This window comes from Littorina saxatilis, linkage group LG16 (assembly GCF_037325665.1).
Source record: "Littorina saxatilis isolate snail1 linkage group LG16, US_GU_Lsax_2.0, whole genome shotgun sequence".
NCBI lineage: Eukaryota > Metazoa > Mollusca > Gastropoda > Littorinimorpha > Littorinidae > Littorina > Littorina saxatilis.
The window spans coordinates 33,681,756-33,698,453 of NC_090260.1; the positions used below are offsets into that span (position 1 = coordinate 33,681,756).

Below are 16,698 nucleotides of genomic sequence, written 5' to 3' on the forward strand. Positions count from 1 at the left end.
CCGTCTCTGCAGTAGGTGGTGTAGTCAGTGCAGTCTGCTCCTAAATCCAACCCTGTAACACAGAAGGTTTAATGTCTACACATTTAGAACGGCAGCGGTATACTAAAACCCCGGTTAAAGTAAACGATGCAGATTCACGTGTATGACCGTATTTACCTCGCCATTCAGGCAGTCACACGCAGGTTTCGGGGGAAGCACGCTGGGTATTTTCGTCTTTCTATAACCTAACCAACTCTGACATGGATTACAGGATCTTTAACGTGCGTGCTTGGTCTTGTGCTTGCGTGCTTACATGAAGGGGAATAAGGCACTAGTGGGTGTGCACATACGTTGACCTGGGAGATCTGAAAAACATCCACCATAAACCCAACTGGCAGCCGCGGCCGGGATTTGAAATCACGACTTTCCGAATAGGAGGCCGATGTCTTATCCACTAAGACATTGGTCCCGTCCTTGCAGATTACGACAAAAACAGTCAGAACCTTTACGCGACTAAAATCTCAGATGACTACACATTCAGTGCTACCAACAAAACGTAACTTTATGCGGTTTGTCAGTTCGCATCCCCCGCCAAATTGAAATGATCATTATCCGTTATTACGTACTGGGGCTCAAGACTGTGTGCGGTGTACCAAAATGGTCCCACATACCATATTTTAACATTTTCTTTCAATCAATCAATCAATCAATCAATCAATCAATCAATCAATCAATCAATCAATCAATCAATCAATCAATGAAGCTTATATCGCGCATATTCCGTGGATACAGTTCTAGGCGCTCTGCAGTGATGCCGTGTGAGATGAAATTTTATACGGCCAGTAGATTGCAGCCATGTCGGCGCATATTTACCTTTCACGGCCTTATTCCAAGTCACACGGGTATGGTAGACAATTATTAACTGTGCCTAAGCAATTTTGCCAGGAAAGACCCTTTTGTCAATCGTGGGATCTTTAACGTGCACACCCAATGCAGTATACACGGGGGGTGGTTCGGACACCGAAGAGAGTCTGCACACAAAGTTGACTCTGTGAAATAAATTTCCGCCGAACCTGGGATCGAACTCGCGCTGACAGCGGCCAACTGAATACAAATCCAGCGCGCTACCAACTGAGCTATATCCCCTATATCTTTCGTAATCAAACACAACGTCTTGACGTAGAGTACCCAAGATAGAAAGAATGATCTTATCTCTCTTGCAGAAACTAACAGACTTCCGTGTAGGCTATTGATGAAAATATTTCACGTGCGAGACCTGACGTGAGACTGATTGAAGGTGACGCTTCCCTGCCCGTACAACGATGACAATCGAGTCGTAAATAAAATTGCGGGTTTCAACTCCTTGCAAAAGGTCAATGGAACTTAGTATAATTTCAACTAAATACATGACTGAGACATGACTGAAAATCATGGAAGCTCCGTGCACGCGGAAGTGTCAAGCACAGTAACTTTAACCCGACACGAAGACACAATACCGTTATGCGTTCTTGTTTCGGTTCGAACCGGTATTTGTTATGCCTTTGTGTTGATAACTATCAAGGGAAACACACGAATACAATGTTGGCGGACTCAACATGTTTCCTTTCATAGTTGATATTATGCAAGGACTTGTTGCCCCTTCTGCACTGTAAGAACATGAAAGCGAAAGCGTAAGCCCATCTCGATCAAATGATGTTAGTTAGACCAATAGCCTTGCCATAAAATGGATTTAACCTTTCCTCATACCCGTCAAACAAATAGCTTTCGTTGTTTTTGAACAAGCTAACCCTCCACGTATTGTGTTGTGTGCTCCACTTGACACTGCTTCTGGTATCTTTAAAATAAAAGTCACGGTACTGCAACCCCTGACTTGGCGTCTTTATTCAATGCTTCCTGCCTGAGCACCACTCCTTCTTCTCTACTGCACCCCTTCACAAATATATAGTTTTTAAAATAAAGGGGAACATTAAAGTACCAGTTGGCCTCAAATGAGCTTTGCCCAACAAAATGATCAGTATCATAACTATACTAACCACATTGCCCTAGCTATAGGTCCACACAAAAATAAGAACAGGCAGAATAAATGTCAGACACAGCTGGATAACGGACAGACACAAAGCTAATACATCTTGCAACTCACTGCATTGTCCGTGTGCTGTGTCGCACACAAGGCCCTGTCTACATACTAGGGCGGAGTTGTTGCAAGGTTTTCCCACTTTATTCCCTGCAACAACAAAACGGCAAGAAACAAATGGCAGCAGTGTCAGTACGTGTCGGCGTTGACAATCAAATCCATCAGAAGTTGCTTTGTTACTATGTTATTATGTTTTCAAAACGAAAGGTACATAATCTGTAAATCCTCCTCCTTAAGGGCAGAATATACCTGCGCAGTTTCAGTGGCACAGACGACGCACTGCATAATTATTGTTGATGCTGCGATAGGGATTATGACGAGTACTTGGCCTGTTTTCCTTTCACGCAACGTGTAGCGGGCTGGGATAATCTGCAGTGCGTCGTCTGTCCTGCTGAAGTTCTATAGTTGAGCGCAAGGCCTTATAGTTATAATCGTTGTTCCAATATATGTTTCATTCTTTGTTACATGTTTTGTTACATTCTTCCACCGATCTGTGTAGGATTTTACAAATGAGAAGATCACTCCTTCCCTTTCACATGGAGATACAACACTATAGCTATTCTGATGAACACGTGGGGGAATTCGGGGGCTGTGATTGGATGGGCTCTTCCGATTATCAAAGCATAATGCTACGGAAGTCGGCCATTTTTCTCAATATGCTTTTGGATATTGAGAAAAATGGCCGACGCATGATTCCGGTTTACCCATCTGTACCACGGCGATGTTTCTATCGACAACAGCATACACTGACAACTTAAAAAGCTGTTTCAACAACTGTGTTGTGAAGTCGAATGCACTTGGAGTCAGTTTTTCTTCCAAAGTCAGAAAGCGTGTAGCGGTGTGCATGTCTGCGCGAACATGATGCGCGTAAGAAGTTTGTCTGCTATCAAAACCTGAGATCAACGCATCGACGCAAAAACTGTCATTTTGTAAGTTTGGAACAACAAATCAAGGTCATAACAGCTATATAACCGCTATTGTGTTTTCAGCGTAGCAATAGGGTCCGATATTTAGACTCGAACAAGTATAATGCGACTCGTCTTCGACTCGTCGGCATTATACTTGTCTCGTCTAAATATCGGACCCTATTGCTACGCTGAAAACACAATAGCTGTTAATAATAGCATTGCTAAAAACAAACACTGTCTGGCAGCTCTCTGTGCACAGTTGTATTCTCTTTGTTGAATCAGATATAGGTGCTACTCACAAGATAATTTCAAAGGCAAACTCCATCTTAGGTTTGTTTGTTTGTTTGTTTAACGCCTAGTCCACCAGGGCGGTGCTGCTTTGACATTTAACCCAGTCACATTATTCTGACACCGGACAAACCAGTCCTAGCACTAACCCCATAATAGTGGACTGGGTGGCCGAGTGGTAACGCACTTGCGCTCGGAAGCGAGTTCGACCCTGGGTCAGGGCGTTAGCAATTTTCTCCCCCCTTTCCTAACCTAGGTGGTGGGTTCAAGTGCTAGTCTTTCGGATAAGACAAAAAACCGAGGTCCCTTCGTGTACACTACATTGGGGTGTGCACGTTAAAGATCCCACGATTGACAAAAGGGTCTTTCCTGGCAAAATTGTATAGGCATAGATAAAAATGTCCACCAAAATACCCGTGTGACTTGGAATAATAGGCCGTGAAAAGTAGGATATGCGCCGAAATGGCTGCGATCTGCTGGCCGATGTGAATGCGTGATGTATTGTGTAAAAAAAAATTCCATCTCACACGGCATAAATAAATCCCTGCGCCTTGAATATGTGCGCGATATAAATTGCATAAAATAAAAATAAAAATTAAAAAAATTAAAAAATCCCTGCGCTTAGAACTGTACCCACGGAATACGCGCGATATAAGCCTCATATTGATTGATTGATTGATAATGCCAGACGCCAGGCGGAGCAGCCACTAGATTGCCAAGTTTAAAGTCTTAGGTATGACCCGGCCGGGGTTCGAACCCACGACCTCCCGCTCACTGGGCGGACGCCTTACCACTAGGCCACCGTGTTGCGGTCCATCTTAGGTGTGGCCAGGCTTCGACATGGGATATAACACCACGCCTCCACTTGGTCACAGACCCAAAATCAGCATCCCGACTGCTTGCATGGTGAGTTGAATTTGTTTTTTATCAATTCATTTCCTTAAAACGCAACTGGTTGCATCAAGAAAATCAGTTCATCATGAAATTCAAAAAATCAACAAAGAGCACCCAGACACTTCGTTGTGGGTATATGACCAAGTGGAGGGATGGTATCATATCCCATGTCAAAGAATGGCCACATCTGAGACTCAGATAGTGAGCCGAATAGTTTTCACGAGAAAGAGTGTGCCTTCAAATTTAATACACTTAAAAGCTTGTGAAACGGTATATGTACAGGGTGACCCCAAACAAAATGCAACCAAGAAAAATACTAATAACTTCTACATCGGTTAACCGAAATACTTGATATTTGGTGTACATTATCTTTAGCTTGTGTATGACCAGTACTACAAATCCTACAACAATGGCCGATTCACTCTGATGAAAGGTTTTTTATTTTTTTTATTTTTTTTTATTTTTTACATGTACATGATTTACATTGCAGGACAGCTTGGGGTGTTGCAGGTAGCTCTGTTTCCTCCTTGGGGATGAAGCTACCAGGGGAAGGGATTGTGTTGGAGGTGCGGGTAGAGGTGTAGCCCTCCCGGTGCTCCCCCTTGGACCTCCCTAGTCTAGGACCCTGGGTCTTCGCGAGGTGGCCATTGTGGCGTAATCCCTCCGGACTAGCATAACGTTTCCCTATCCCAAGACCGACCGTGCGTGGTCTATGACCACATCCTCTACGAGGTGACTCTATCAACTAGGCAGCGCAAGCCCCTAGGCGAAACACGGCGGATTTAGAGGAGAGAACCTCGATAAAAAATTTGAGCTGCCATGAAGACGGAGCATGTTGGCTGATAGCGTGGGGAGCCTGTCCAGATTTATGCTTAGACCCCAAAAAAATGGTTACAGAAAGTTTTTTTGTTGCAACGCATTTAGATAGCCTGTCTCAACATTCCCAACGAGTTATACCGTTGGCAGCCTCTGCATAACTTTTTTATGACGGTTTGATTACGTCACATATAAAAACCCTTGTTTCTGCCAATAACGCCGCAAAATTCCACTCTACGCCGCTTCATTAGCCTACCATCATCTATAAGGAACACTTTATTAAGCCGGTGGACGGACAAGGGTCAAGTGTATGTGCAGACCAAGAAACGGTATCCATGTCCCACCCCCGTGTCACCACAGTAAAACGTAAAAGACCTTGGTCCTTCTGCTATTAGTGCACTCTTGTTGCTGCAAGCTTTCATTTGGAGGAAGCTACCCGAATTTCCCAGCCCTGGGATAATAAAATAATGAAAATGAAATGAACAATAACGCATTGCAATGCGTTGTTCACGTACGGACGATAAAAGAAATACGCATTCTTTAATATGACTATACCTATTCCTATCCCTTTGTCTTCTTCAGCAGAATACTTCCTAGGACGGCTTTCATTCAAAGTCATCTACAGGTGAAGAAAAGAGTGCATAACACAATAGGCCTACCTTTTGAGGAAAACATGATGGTTACGATGTTTCACTCTCGATTTCAAAAGACGGTAGAGGCGAGTTGCAGCAGCCAACACCGCGACATTCCCCACATCCAGATGTGCACTCTAGTCCGTGTTTCCTGCAGCTACACCGCTTTGTGTCACAACCACTTTTGCATGTGCAGCGAATCACCTTTAACACATCGGCTGGTGCTGCCGGCAGATCTGTTGTCACTGGAACAAGGATGCCATGCTCAAGTTTCCAGCCGTAGTCCGTGGGATCCATGGCCACTTTGAGTCCCATCCATTCTTGTACTTGCAAGTACACTCGCATGCTGTGGAATCGGGCAGCTGCTGAGGTGGGTGGCAGAGTGTGAACTTGCACAAACGTTGTTCCAACAGCTACCTTTGAACAGAAGAGTCGGTAGCGAAGTTCATCGAGACCCTCTCTGGAACTACCGTTGTAGAGCAGCACTAACGCCTTTTCACCTGCTGATAGGATATCCTCTAAGGTCGCATTGTCTTGGAGGAACACTTCAGCAAGTGTTTGCAACTGTAGGTTGTTTCTGAGTTTCTTCATCGAGGCTGCTTTTCAACCGACGCCATAGGGCCTAGAGGTTGTGTCGCTGCCGGTAAAGGCGTGGAGAAACAGGAGCAAGTGGCGCACGTTGCCAAGAGCTGCAATCAGCTGTTTGATGTTCCAGAACTTTGAAGATTTACCGGCCTGTTTGTCAGAAAAGAGCAGGATGTCATGGGCGTCTGCACATGCATGATGGCCTAACAATACCAACAGATCCGTGTCTTCGGCAATTACTGCAGTGACTTTTTCTCTGGCGCAGTGTGTTGCTGAGAGGACTATCTGCACGTCAGCGTCTGCTTTGGCATGGATAACTGTGCAGTTTTTTTCCAAAGCTGTACCAAGTGCACAGATGAAACGCTGTTTGTTCTCTGCGTTTGCAAGAAACTGCTCTTTTGTGGATCTGAGAACCATGTCCGGTGAGAAATGGACAGCAGCCCCTCTACGCCCCTTTGTCCTCCGCAGGTGAGTCATGTCCTTCGTTGATGGCCCAGATATATAGTCATCAAAGACAATGACGGCATGTGGGTACCGGGAGTTGACGAACTGTGTATAACCATCTATGATGCTCTGGAAGGTGTTTCCCCGCGTCCACGATCCTTGCAGCCTTTGAAGCAAAGAGCCTCCGTCAATGACGAACTGTACGTCGGCAGGAAAGTTTGAGCTGGGAGAACCTGCATGGGCAATAACCAGCTTCCACAGTTCATCCGCCAGGGTAGCTTTGTTCGGCTGTCTCAAAAATTCATGGGATTCAAACAGGGCTGAGGGGAAGCTGCACAGTTCAAACTGAAAGAGTTCTTTCTTGTCCTCGTATGTTGTGTTTGCCACTGTTATGAATCTCTGGAAGAGAAGCTGAGGGTCGACTGTGATCGAATGTCCATCAACCTTCAGTGACTTTTTTGTTCCCAGTGTTATGACTTGATCCTTCTTTTTTAAGACGAGATCCGACACTGTTTTCCCTTCCATGGCCTGCATTATGCCACACCCGACCTCTCTGGCCTTGGTAACGTTTACAGCCGCTTCCCCAACAACTCCAGTTGCAATGTTCCTGAGGGCCTGATCATCAGCAAAAGGGTTTCTGTCCAGGAGGTAAGACGTGATAGCCATCATGTCTTTTGTGTCCCGAGCTGTTCTTGCTGACCCCATTTCTATATGCTGGTCACTTGAAAGTCGCCGTGTGCCTGTGACTTCTTGCATGGCATTGTTCACCTGAGCGCAGGCTGGCATGGAGAGCACCCACTTTGAACGCTGAAACTCAGTCATGCCTCTCCCTCTTGTTAGACCACCTGTTGTCTTTGCATCCCGCATCAAGGTCTGTTCTATCGCAAGATCTGATGAGATCCCAGCCCATTGGCGGTCACTTCGTCTCACAACGTGATTTCCTTCTGTGAAGCTTTTGTAGACATCAGGACTGGTTTTGTCAAGTTGGTTCATCATCTGCAGGTACAGATAGGCTGACTTGGTATACGAGTTGTGTCCAGCTGCTGCTAGATATGGCAGCATCTCCTTTACAACAGAAAGGTGAAGAAACCAATCTCCCGTCCTCTCAGCTTTCAAAAAGCGCTTCAAGATGTCAACCATTGCCATGTACAGTAACCAGAGTTCACTGGTTTTACTGCAAAATGAAAGTGTTCTTTCCTGTAGTTTCGTTCTGATTGTGACAAGATGTTGGCTGTTCTGGATCGACTCTGGAGTCAGCTCTCCCCTCAGAAGTTGGTCATGAAGAGAAGAAGCAGCCTTCAAATCTTCTCTACCTTCGAAGTCACGCAGTGCATCTCTCACTATTCCCTTCACATCAGAGGGGAGCTGGGAAACTGGTTCTAACTCTAGAACACCGTGAAGCTGCACAGCAGTGTCCTTATTGATGCTCAGTGCGTCAACTTGGTTCACATTGAGTTCAGACTCGTAAGGGGTCGAAAGTGTTCCTGTCTGCTCATCTTGCGTGTTTTTATCTCTATTCTTTTCTGTGTCACTTTCGGGCAGTGGCAGTGGCACATGGAATATGTCAGACAGCAACAGCATACTTAGTGCTGCGTCAACAAGTATGTGTCCTCGAACGGCACGCAGCACAGCTTTCCCTTGAAGCATGTTGCTCGCTGCGTTTGGTGCGTACACAGTAGACAGCACTTCATGAAGACCCGTTTCTTCCATCAGATGGCCAATACACGCCAGGAAACTCATTTCCAGATGGAAGGGTCCAAGGCGAAGGACAATGGCTTTAAGGTCGCTGCCATCTGGCTCACTGGAGATGATGCCAAGAGCTTTCCACCATAAGGGTTGGTCAAATGTCAACACAGGTGTCGTGTTGCTGCGCTTTGCCTGAGCACTGATGAAATGCAGGGTAGAAAATATGCACGTGGTGTCACTGGGATTCATGTCGATCATCGGCATAAATATTATGGATGACTGTCCTGGATATCTGCCCTTGTGGATGGCTTGCATGAAACCAGACCAAGATGGTCTGTCGGGTTGCAACAGCCAGCAAGCTTTCCACAGCAGATCCACCTTTGATGTTACATCTTCTACAAACACGTTTTCAAGATGTTCAAATTTCAGCTTCAGCAGGCCATCACACGCTTGTCTGTTGTAGTACTGAATGTCAACTTTAGCTCTTTTCACTATTTCTTCTGGCTTGACGTCAGTTCTTCTTCTGATCCTGTCTGTTTTTCCGATGGTGGGAGTGACAGTGGCGATCATTCCCATTCCATGAAATGTGTTGCACCCGTCAAGTGTTGCTGTGTTGTGGTCAAGGTTGTCTGCGATATATTGGGTAAAATGGCCATCAACTTGAAACGCAACGTTGTTTTCTTTTTTTTTTTTTTTTTTTTTTTTTTTTTTTTTTTTTTTTTTTTTTCTTTACAATTTTATTCAAATAAATAATAACAATCAACAATATCTCATACAATGAATTAAATACATCTTATCGAGTACAACAAGCTAACTTTTTTTAACGTTTTGTTCTTCGAACACTCACACAAAAATGCTTCTTATCTGTAACTGCCTATTAAAAATACTTTCCAACGGTAAAAACGAATTTGTTTTTTTATATATACTAACGCACATCTTTCCGATTAAGATAATGTGGTTCAATTTATACATAGTTGCCTTTTTCACCATTACAAAATGCATACCAAATAAAACATCACTAACTTTCAAAACAATCTTAATTTCTAAAGTACGAAAAATAAATTCTTCAATAAACTTCCAGAATTTGTATACAACCGGGCATTCAAAAAAGAAGTGTTCAATGAAATCAGTTACATCACAACAGTAATTACATTTATTAGTTTCCGTTACTTTCATTTTACACAGGAGAATGTTGGTCGGATAAATGTTGTGCATAATTTTCCAGTGTAAAACTCTTAATCTAGTCTCTTGTGTTGACTGATGGGCAACTATCCAAGAACGTTCATAAATTTCTACATTAAACTTTCTCTTCCAAAATCTTCCGGAACATGGTACATCTGTTTTCATATTAATAATCTCTTTCCGATATTCTTTGGCACTTAACACATTTTTGCCGTTAAACAGTGGGGTAATACAAACATCATCAGTCATATTTACAACATTTTTCCTCATGAATAATGACACAGCAGCTTTTACAACATTATATTCAAGAATTCGGTTTGGCGAATATCCAATCAAATCACATATATCTTGATATGATAATATGTCTCCCGAACGTACAATGTCAGTTAATACCAATACACCTCGTCGTATCCAACTTTCACAAAGTCTAAGTTTTGTGCAACGTTGTTTTCTGAAACGGCAGCATTCATTTCATAGGTCAGAACCTCCTTGTACGATGAACAGAATCCCAGAGAATACAATGTGTCAATGAGAAACTTTGAATCAAAACAGTGATGCATTTGCACAGCTAGTCCGATTTGTAGGGGACACAGCAACAATCGTGGGCGAGATGCCTGCATAATTGCCTGTCCAATCGATGAGACTTTCACGCTGGTTTCCTTTCCACAACAGATGTTTTCAAGAAGAAGCTGTAAGGACTTTGGAACAAACTCTAAGTTGGCGCCACATGATGAAATGTCATCATCACTGGGTACATTGCACGGGATGTCGGCACTGCTCTAATGTCACTCTTTAGCAGGTCTGCATCGGTTTTGAGAATCAGGTCCTTCCGTGCATCCTCATCTTTGACCTTTTTTCATAAAAGTTATGCACAATTGAAGAGGCTTGTCTTCCTGAATGTTACAACATTAATTTGACTTGCCGTTCACTTCCGTGACGATGAGCTGCTCACCAAAATAAGTTTGTAGTTCTTGTTTCATCGTCGGGTGGCTATAAGCATCATCTGTAAACTCCTTCATTTTGATAATCAGGTCGTTCACTGTTATCTGTTCGTTTTCATTTTGAACCAGGTAGGTAGCAACTTTCTCAAACGCTTCAGCTTTCCTCTCATCTTTCGGTCGACCAAGTTTCACCTGTTTGTTGCCTTGATGCGACTGAGTAAACTGTGGTGGTCTTTTCCTGCTCCGAAAGCAAAGACTACAGTTTTGATGGTAGACTGCATCAGCAGCTGGCAAATCTGATACAAACTCCAGTCTGCTTCGTACAATGTCTGCCCATTCATCACAGCGCTGCGAACAAACTTGAAAAATTGTGCGTTCAAAGTCAAGTGTCCTAACTGGATACACTTTGGGGCCAGAGCGCGAGTCAAGGTTTGCTTCCTTGCCGCAAAAAAGGCAACATTTAGCAAAGTCAAAATATTCTTTCTGTGAGCGCAAATTCTGTGCTAGATTTGATAAAGCGTTCTCTTTTTCTGCTTTCTTCTTCAAAACGCTCTGAATGTTACGTGCATTCGTGTAATTGCGACGACAAACCTCGTGCACTGCTTCACCTTCTGATAGACAAACGGCATCACCACGTTCCAGACTAGCCTTGTTTATGGTATCTCTTCCTCTGTCTGTTGGCACAACAGTCTTCTCTCCAAGGTTGAGCGGATCACCACACAAAACACACAGCGCCATGGTTTGTAATTGGAACAAAAGCTGCAAAATAAATTAAACTGAGTATGAGTCATTCTGTTTTATATCACTTTAGACATTTAATCTGGCAGGGAATCACACACACACACACACACACACACACACACACACACACACACACACACACACACACACTCACACACACACACACACACACACACACACACACACACACTCACTCACACTCACACATACACGCACGCACACACACACACACACGCACACACAAACGCACACGCACAGACTCGCACGCCCAGTTCTCAACAAGGCAACGTTAGAATATACATGTAGCTAAATTACCTCATTGTTTGATCATGAGAAGTACAATAATGTCTTTTTTCCGGTGAATCTATTTTATACACAACACTGTCTCAGCAGCTTTAGATCTGTTTCGCGAGCCATACTTGTGACCTAAAAAACATTAGCGCCGGCGTGAAGGTGAAGGTCGGCTGAAACAATTCGGTCCTATTTACAGTAAAATACAGATATTTAGCTACTGCTGATTATCATCCTCTTGCGCATTCCAAGAAAAGTAGTCAACTAGATCATTTTCATAAAGAAAAAGACAAAAAAAGGAATTATAAACATATATTCGAGCGAACACTGCAGCGTATTACAGACTGTCAAAGCATCGTCTGCTGCAGTATCAAATCGATCGCTTCCAATCGCTTCCGATCGTTTATTTGTCCTATAACAAAGTAAAATCTCGGAAATATTCATTGATATTGCAAGTTTTTAGTGGCAACTTTTTAATTCAAACTATAAATCGCACAAAAAAGACGAAATACTTTACTTACCAAAGATTTGTTGACGTGCAGAGTTCTGCTTCAAATGCTCGCGCAAAACGAAGTTGTAGTTGTCTCCCATGGTAAACAAATCACCCAAGCTATGGCTGGCCAGTGAGGGCACATTAAATTCTACTGTTTTTCAACTTGAAAATTCTCCATTATGCAGAGGTGTACATAGGTATAACATGATGCAATTGTTAGATCTACATTCACTTTACCATTTCCATTCGATATCATTTCTGTAACCATTTTTTTTACCCCTTTTGCCCCGTTCCCCAGGTTATGAGGACAGCGGGCAGACCTCCTGTGCCGACACCCATCTACAGGAGAAAACCAGGCATGCACGCATCAAACCCAACATGGCCATGGCAGGACAGCACATAGACAAGGGGGCAAAATCACAAAACAGAACACACGTGGACAATTACAACACACAGGGGGGGACGGAAGGGAGGGGGGGGGGAGGTCGTGGCTTGGTGGTTGCATTATCAGGAATATGTAAAGGAAAAAGAACCTAAGGAATACATCAAAACATGCATATACAAGCGCCGATCCTTGTAACATTTATCTAGCGTATTATTCATAACTGCATTGTACTTTTCACAAATAAATCCTTGCTTAATAGTTCTACTAAATGTCTGAAAATGGGGGATCTGTTTGTTCATTTTGGAAATATAGATGTGGTGTTTGGCACAAATTACTAACACATCATTGTGTGGGTATCAAAAAAATGTTGTGGAAGTGGAGAGTTATTTTCGTGTTAGCTCAGTGAATATTTTAAGTAGTGATTGGTCTTCTTCAACAAACATTTTCATGTTGTGATCTTGAAATTTGACCAAAACAAGCCACATGCGAGTCATGTCTGAAGAATATCAATGCCCACAAGTGTGTACAATTTGGAGGCTTTAGCTTCAAAAACATCTGCGAAATTATCAATGTTAAGTTTTTAGGAACCAAACATTACCCCGCTGTGAACCAGCTTTAAAAACATGCGAGATAACCCCAACGTTAAGTTTTTTTGTCTTACACTGCTCATTCCTAAGACTCTCCTGATTATTCAGGGGAGTCAAACATGGTTAATACTCACTGCAGATGAAATCGTGGTCGCAAACTGCATCTTTAGAGCAATGAGCAATGTTTGATCCGTAGCAGTCACCTCTATTTCTCAAAACTGCAAAACACAACATTGGCTCAGATTGCAAACAACCTCACACACACACACACACACACACACACACACACACACACACACACACACACACACACACACACACACACTCTCTCTCTCTCTCAACCACGCTCACACACACACACACAGAAACACAAACACACACATACACTCACACACCATACACACACTCACACACACACATGCACACACACACACACACACACACACACACACACACACACACACACACATGCATTCATGTTCAAAACTGCATCAGATTTTCAATTAACAGTAATTTCTTTCCGCAATAAAAGACCTATCGCACAAGCGCAGGCACAAATATATCCCACATTGAACAGATGGGATTTAAATTCTCCTGCGTAAGCAAACACACACACACACACACACACACACACACACAAACACACACACACAAACCCACACACCTACACCGCCAAACACACACGCATCGACACACATCCACACACACACGCACTTTGTCCTTCTTTCTTTTGTTTCTTTTCCCATTCATCAATTCTCCCTTGATTTCTGTCATTAATTGTTCTTTGATTGTATATCTTCTCACCACAACGAGGTTGGGAGCCATCCTTAAATTCGCATACTGCGGTTGACTGGCATGTGGTTGTTGAACAAAAGGTTTCTCCCACTGGCATCCCTGCCAACACATATTGATATTTATTACCACTCCAGTGCATCATATGGCTTTTGGACCAATCAGGACTGCTTCTAGGTGATCCTCTAAATGTTATAACATTCAGGCAGGGACCCTTTTTGTTTTAATATCACGCTAACAATTAACAAGACAAAGTAAACATTGGAACTAACAATATCAGCGTGACTTATTCTACAGAATTACACTTCAAGTTCTGTCAGATACTATACTCTTTATCTAAACATACAGAAAAGCCAGTTTTGTCGGTGGGCACTTTACAGAACGACGAGGTACCACCCACCCTCTGCGTTTGCAATGCCGACCATAGATGTGTATTGACAGGATCGCCAACTCGTTGCGCGCGCTCAGCAAGTAGCAGAAAGCGGAAAAGACGAATTTGACAGAATATTTACTTCCGGTGTGAGTTTTTCCCTGGCAGACGGCCATTGTTTTTAAACTTCGTGTGACCAGTTTGTTGTGTTTCATCGGCTGTCATCATCATGCCTGGTTCTTACTGTGCAATTTAAAACTGTATAGCAGATCGTTGAAGGTGCTCTAATCTTTTGACGTTTGGAGTTTAACCCGAGCAAATGCAACATCATCCGCATACTTCCCAGCAAGAATAAGCCGCCGATATTGTCCACCTACCACCTACATGGACAGACTCTCGAAACTACCAAGGAGAGCAAATACTTAGGAGTCACCATCACCGAAAACCTATCTTGGACCAATCACATCAAGAACGTGACCGCCAAAGGAAACAGAACCGTGGGATTTCTCAGAAGAAACTTCAAAGAATGCACGATGAAGGTGAAGTCAGCTACCTACACAACCATGGTTCGTCCCACGCTCGAATACGCGTCAACAGTGTGGGACCCACATCAGGAAAATGACAAGCAGGCATTAGAAATGGTCCAGAGAAGAGCAGCCAGATACGCCCATAACAACTACTTCGAAAAAACGCCTGGCGTAGTTACCAACATGCTGAACAACCTAGGATGGGAAACTCTGGAAAATAGACGAGAAAACAATCGCCTCATGATGCTGTACAAAATCAAGCACAAGATGGTCGGCATAGATGAAAAGAACTATCTCCATAGCTCCGACGCAAGAACAAGAGGAGATGGGCTGAGGCAGCAACAGGACTTCCATAAAGCCATATGCAACACCTTTTTCCCACGGACTATCTCCAACTGGAACCATCTTCCCACGACGACGACATCAGCCCCAAGCCTTGAGTCGTTCCGCTCACGTCTCCGCGGTAGCAGTCCCCTGCAACCGCCAGTGGGCAACCCCTAATCCCTCAACCCCTGTACATAGTTTTAAACGCCTCCCAACCTATCCAGTTCCTGCCCTTTCTCAGTGCTGTTTTTTTTTAAATTGTCATCCCTATTCCAAGAGGCACACACCGCATCCGGAATCGACAAGTGACATCAACGCGGGACCACTTACGTTTATCAAATAAACCCGGTCCCAACGGAGACGGAGAGAAGGTGTGTTGCCGAGAAAAGTAAAATAATGATGAATGGCGAGCTGCGTTCACAAGCAAAATCTGACAAGCTTTTCAACCCAGAGAGAGCGAAGATCTGTGCACGTCACTCGACTTCAATGAGAACTGCTTCAAATACGGTATGTCATGTTCTTCATAATAATGATACTCATGGTGATTTCGAATTATCGTGTATTGTAGTATTGCCACAAATATTGTCAGTTTGTTTTACATCAAAGTTCTTGCTGGACACCTGAACATTTGTGAACCTCAGTGCATGTTCATGTTGCTTCAAGTTCAAGTCTAAGTACTGTTAGCATAGGGCAACAATATTTTTCTTTGGATTTATTTCGGAGTTCTTATGGTGGAATACATTCTCTCAATTCTAGAACAGTTGAAATGTTTAACGATTTAAAAAAAAAAGCGATTTTGGGGCTGCTGAAAGTGAAATTGAAAAAGTGACCCTCGCCCCTTACAACATGTCATGCACACAATTTTATCTAAAACCTGGTGCAATATATGTTAAATGGCTTTCTTGTCATTAATACTTTGAACAAAAACAGATTTGGTGGTAGGAAGTCACACGAAAAAGAGAAACAAGACCTCTTTATCTCTGTGAATTCTGAATGTGTTTGTACTTAGTAAACCTTCAAAAGGTAATGTTTTTGGCTCCCATTTCCAGACATTGCTGCTATTTATTTGTCTTATTTGGTGATGGTTGCTACACATCTGAATCAGGATCATCTTCCTAATACTAATGAGTAATATATAGTTGGAACCCTGGCACGCTAGTGATACTGATGGCGGTACAGAATGGTTCAGTATAAATACAATTAAATGATAATTGGTTTTTGGCTCACGTAAGTGTAGCCTATGCGATGCTAACTTTTGTCTGTCTGTGCGTGCGTGCGTGCGTGCGTATGTATGTATGTATGTATGTATGTCTGTGGTAGAAACTTTAACATTTGAAGACGTCACAACATTTGAAGACGTCACATTATGACGTAAGAGGGTTAGACGTCACGCGAAGGAATTACTGAAAGTCTCGGTCATTGTTATTTTGCCGAGCGGGCCGAGACTAGTTTTTTCTTCGAAATCGGCCATTCAGATCTAGATCTAGTGTCTCGCTTTCTTGCACAGTGTCACCTATGCCGCTTACTGTGTGTGTGTGTGTGTGTGTGTGTGTGTGTGTGTGTGTGTGTGTGTGTGTGTGTGTGTGTGTGTGTGTATATGTGTGACGAAGTGATTGAGTTTGTGTTACTGTTTGTCGATTTCTTACGTGAGCCTTGAAGGCTTCGCCTCTTGTTCTACTTGATATTCGCAGGGCCGACT

At 43.3% G+C, this 16,698-nt stretch overlaps 1 protein-coding gene across 1 annotated transcript in view; it reads left to right on the top strand.

Moving 5' to 3' along the window:
* LOC138949968 (protein draper-like) overlaps nt 1-16,698 on the top strand; it is a 259,036-nt gene that overhangs the window by 137,323 nt on the left and 105,015 nt on the right. The gene's annotated exons all lie outside the window — the stretch shown is intronic.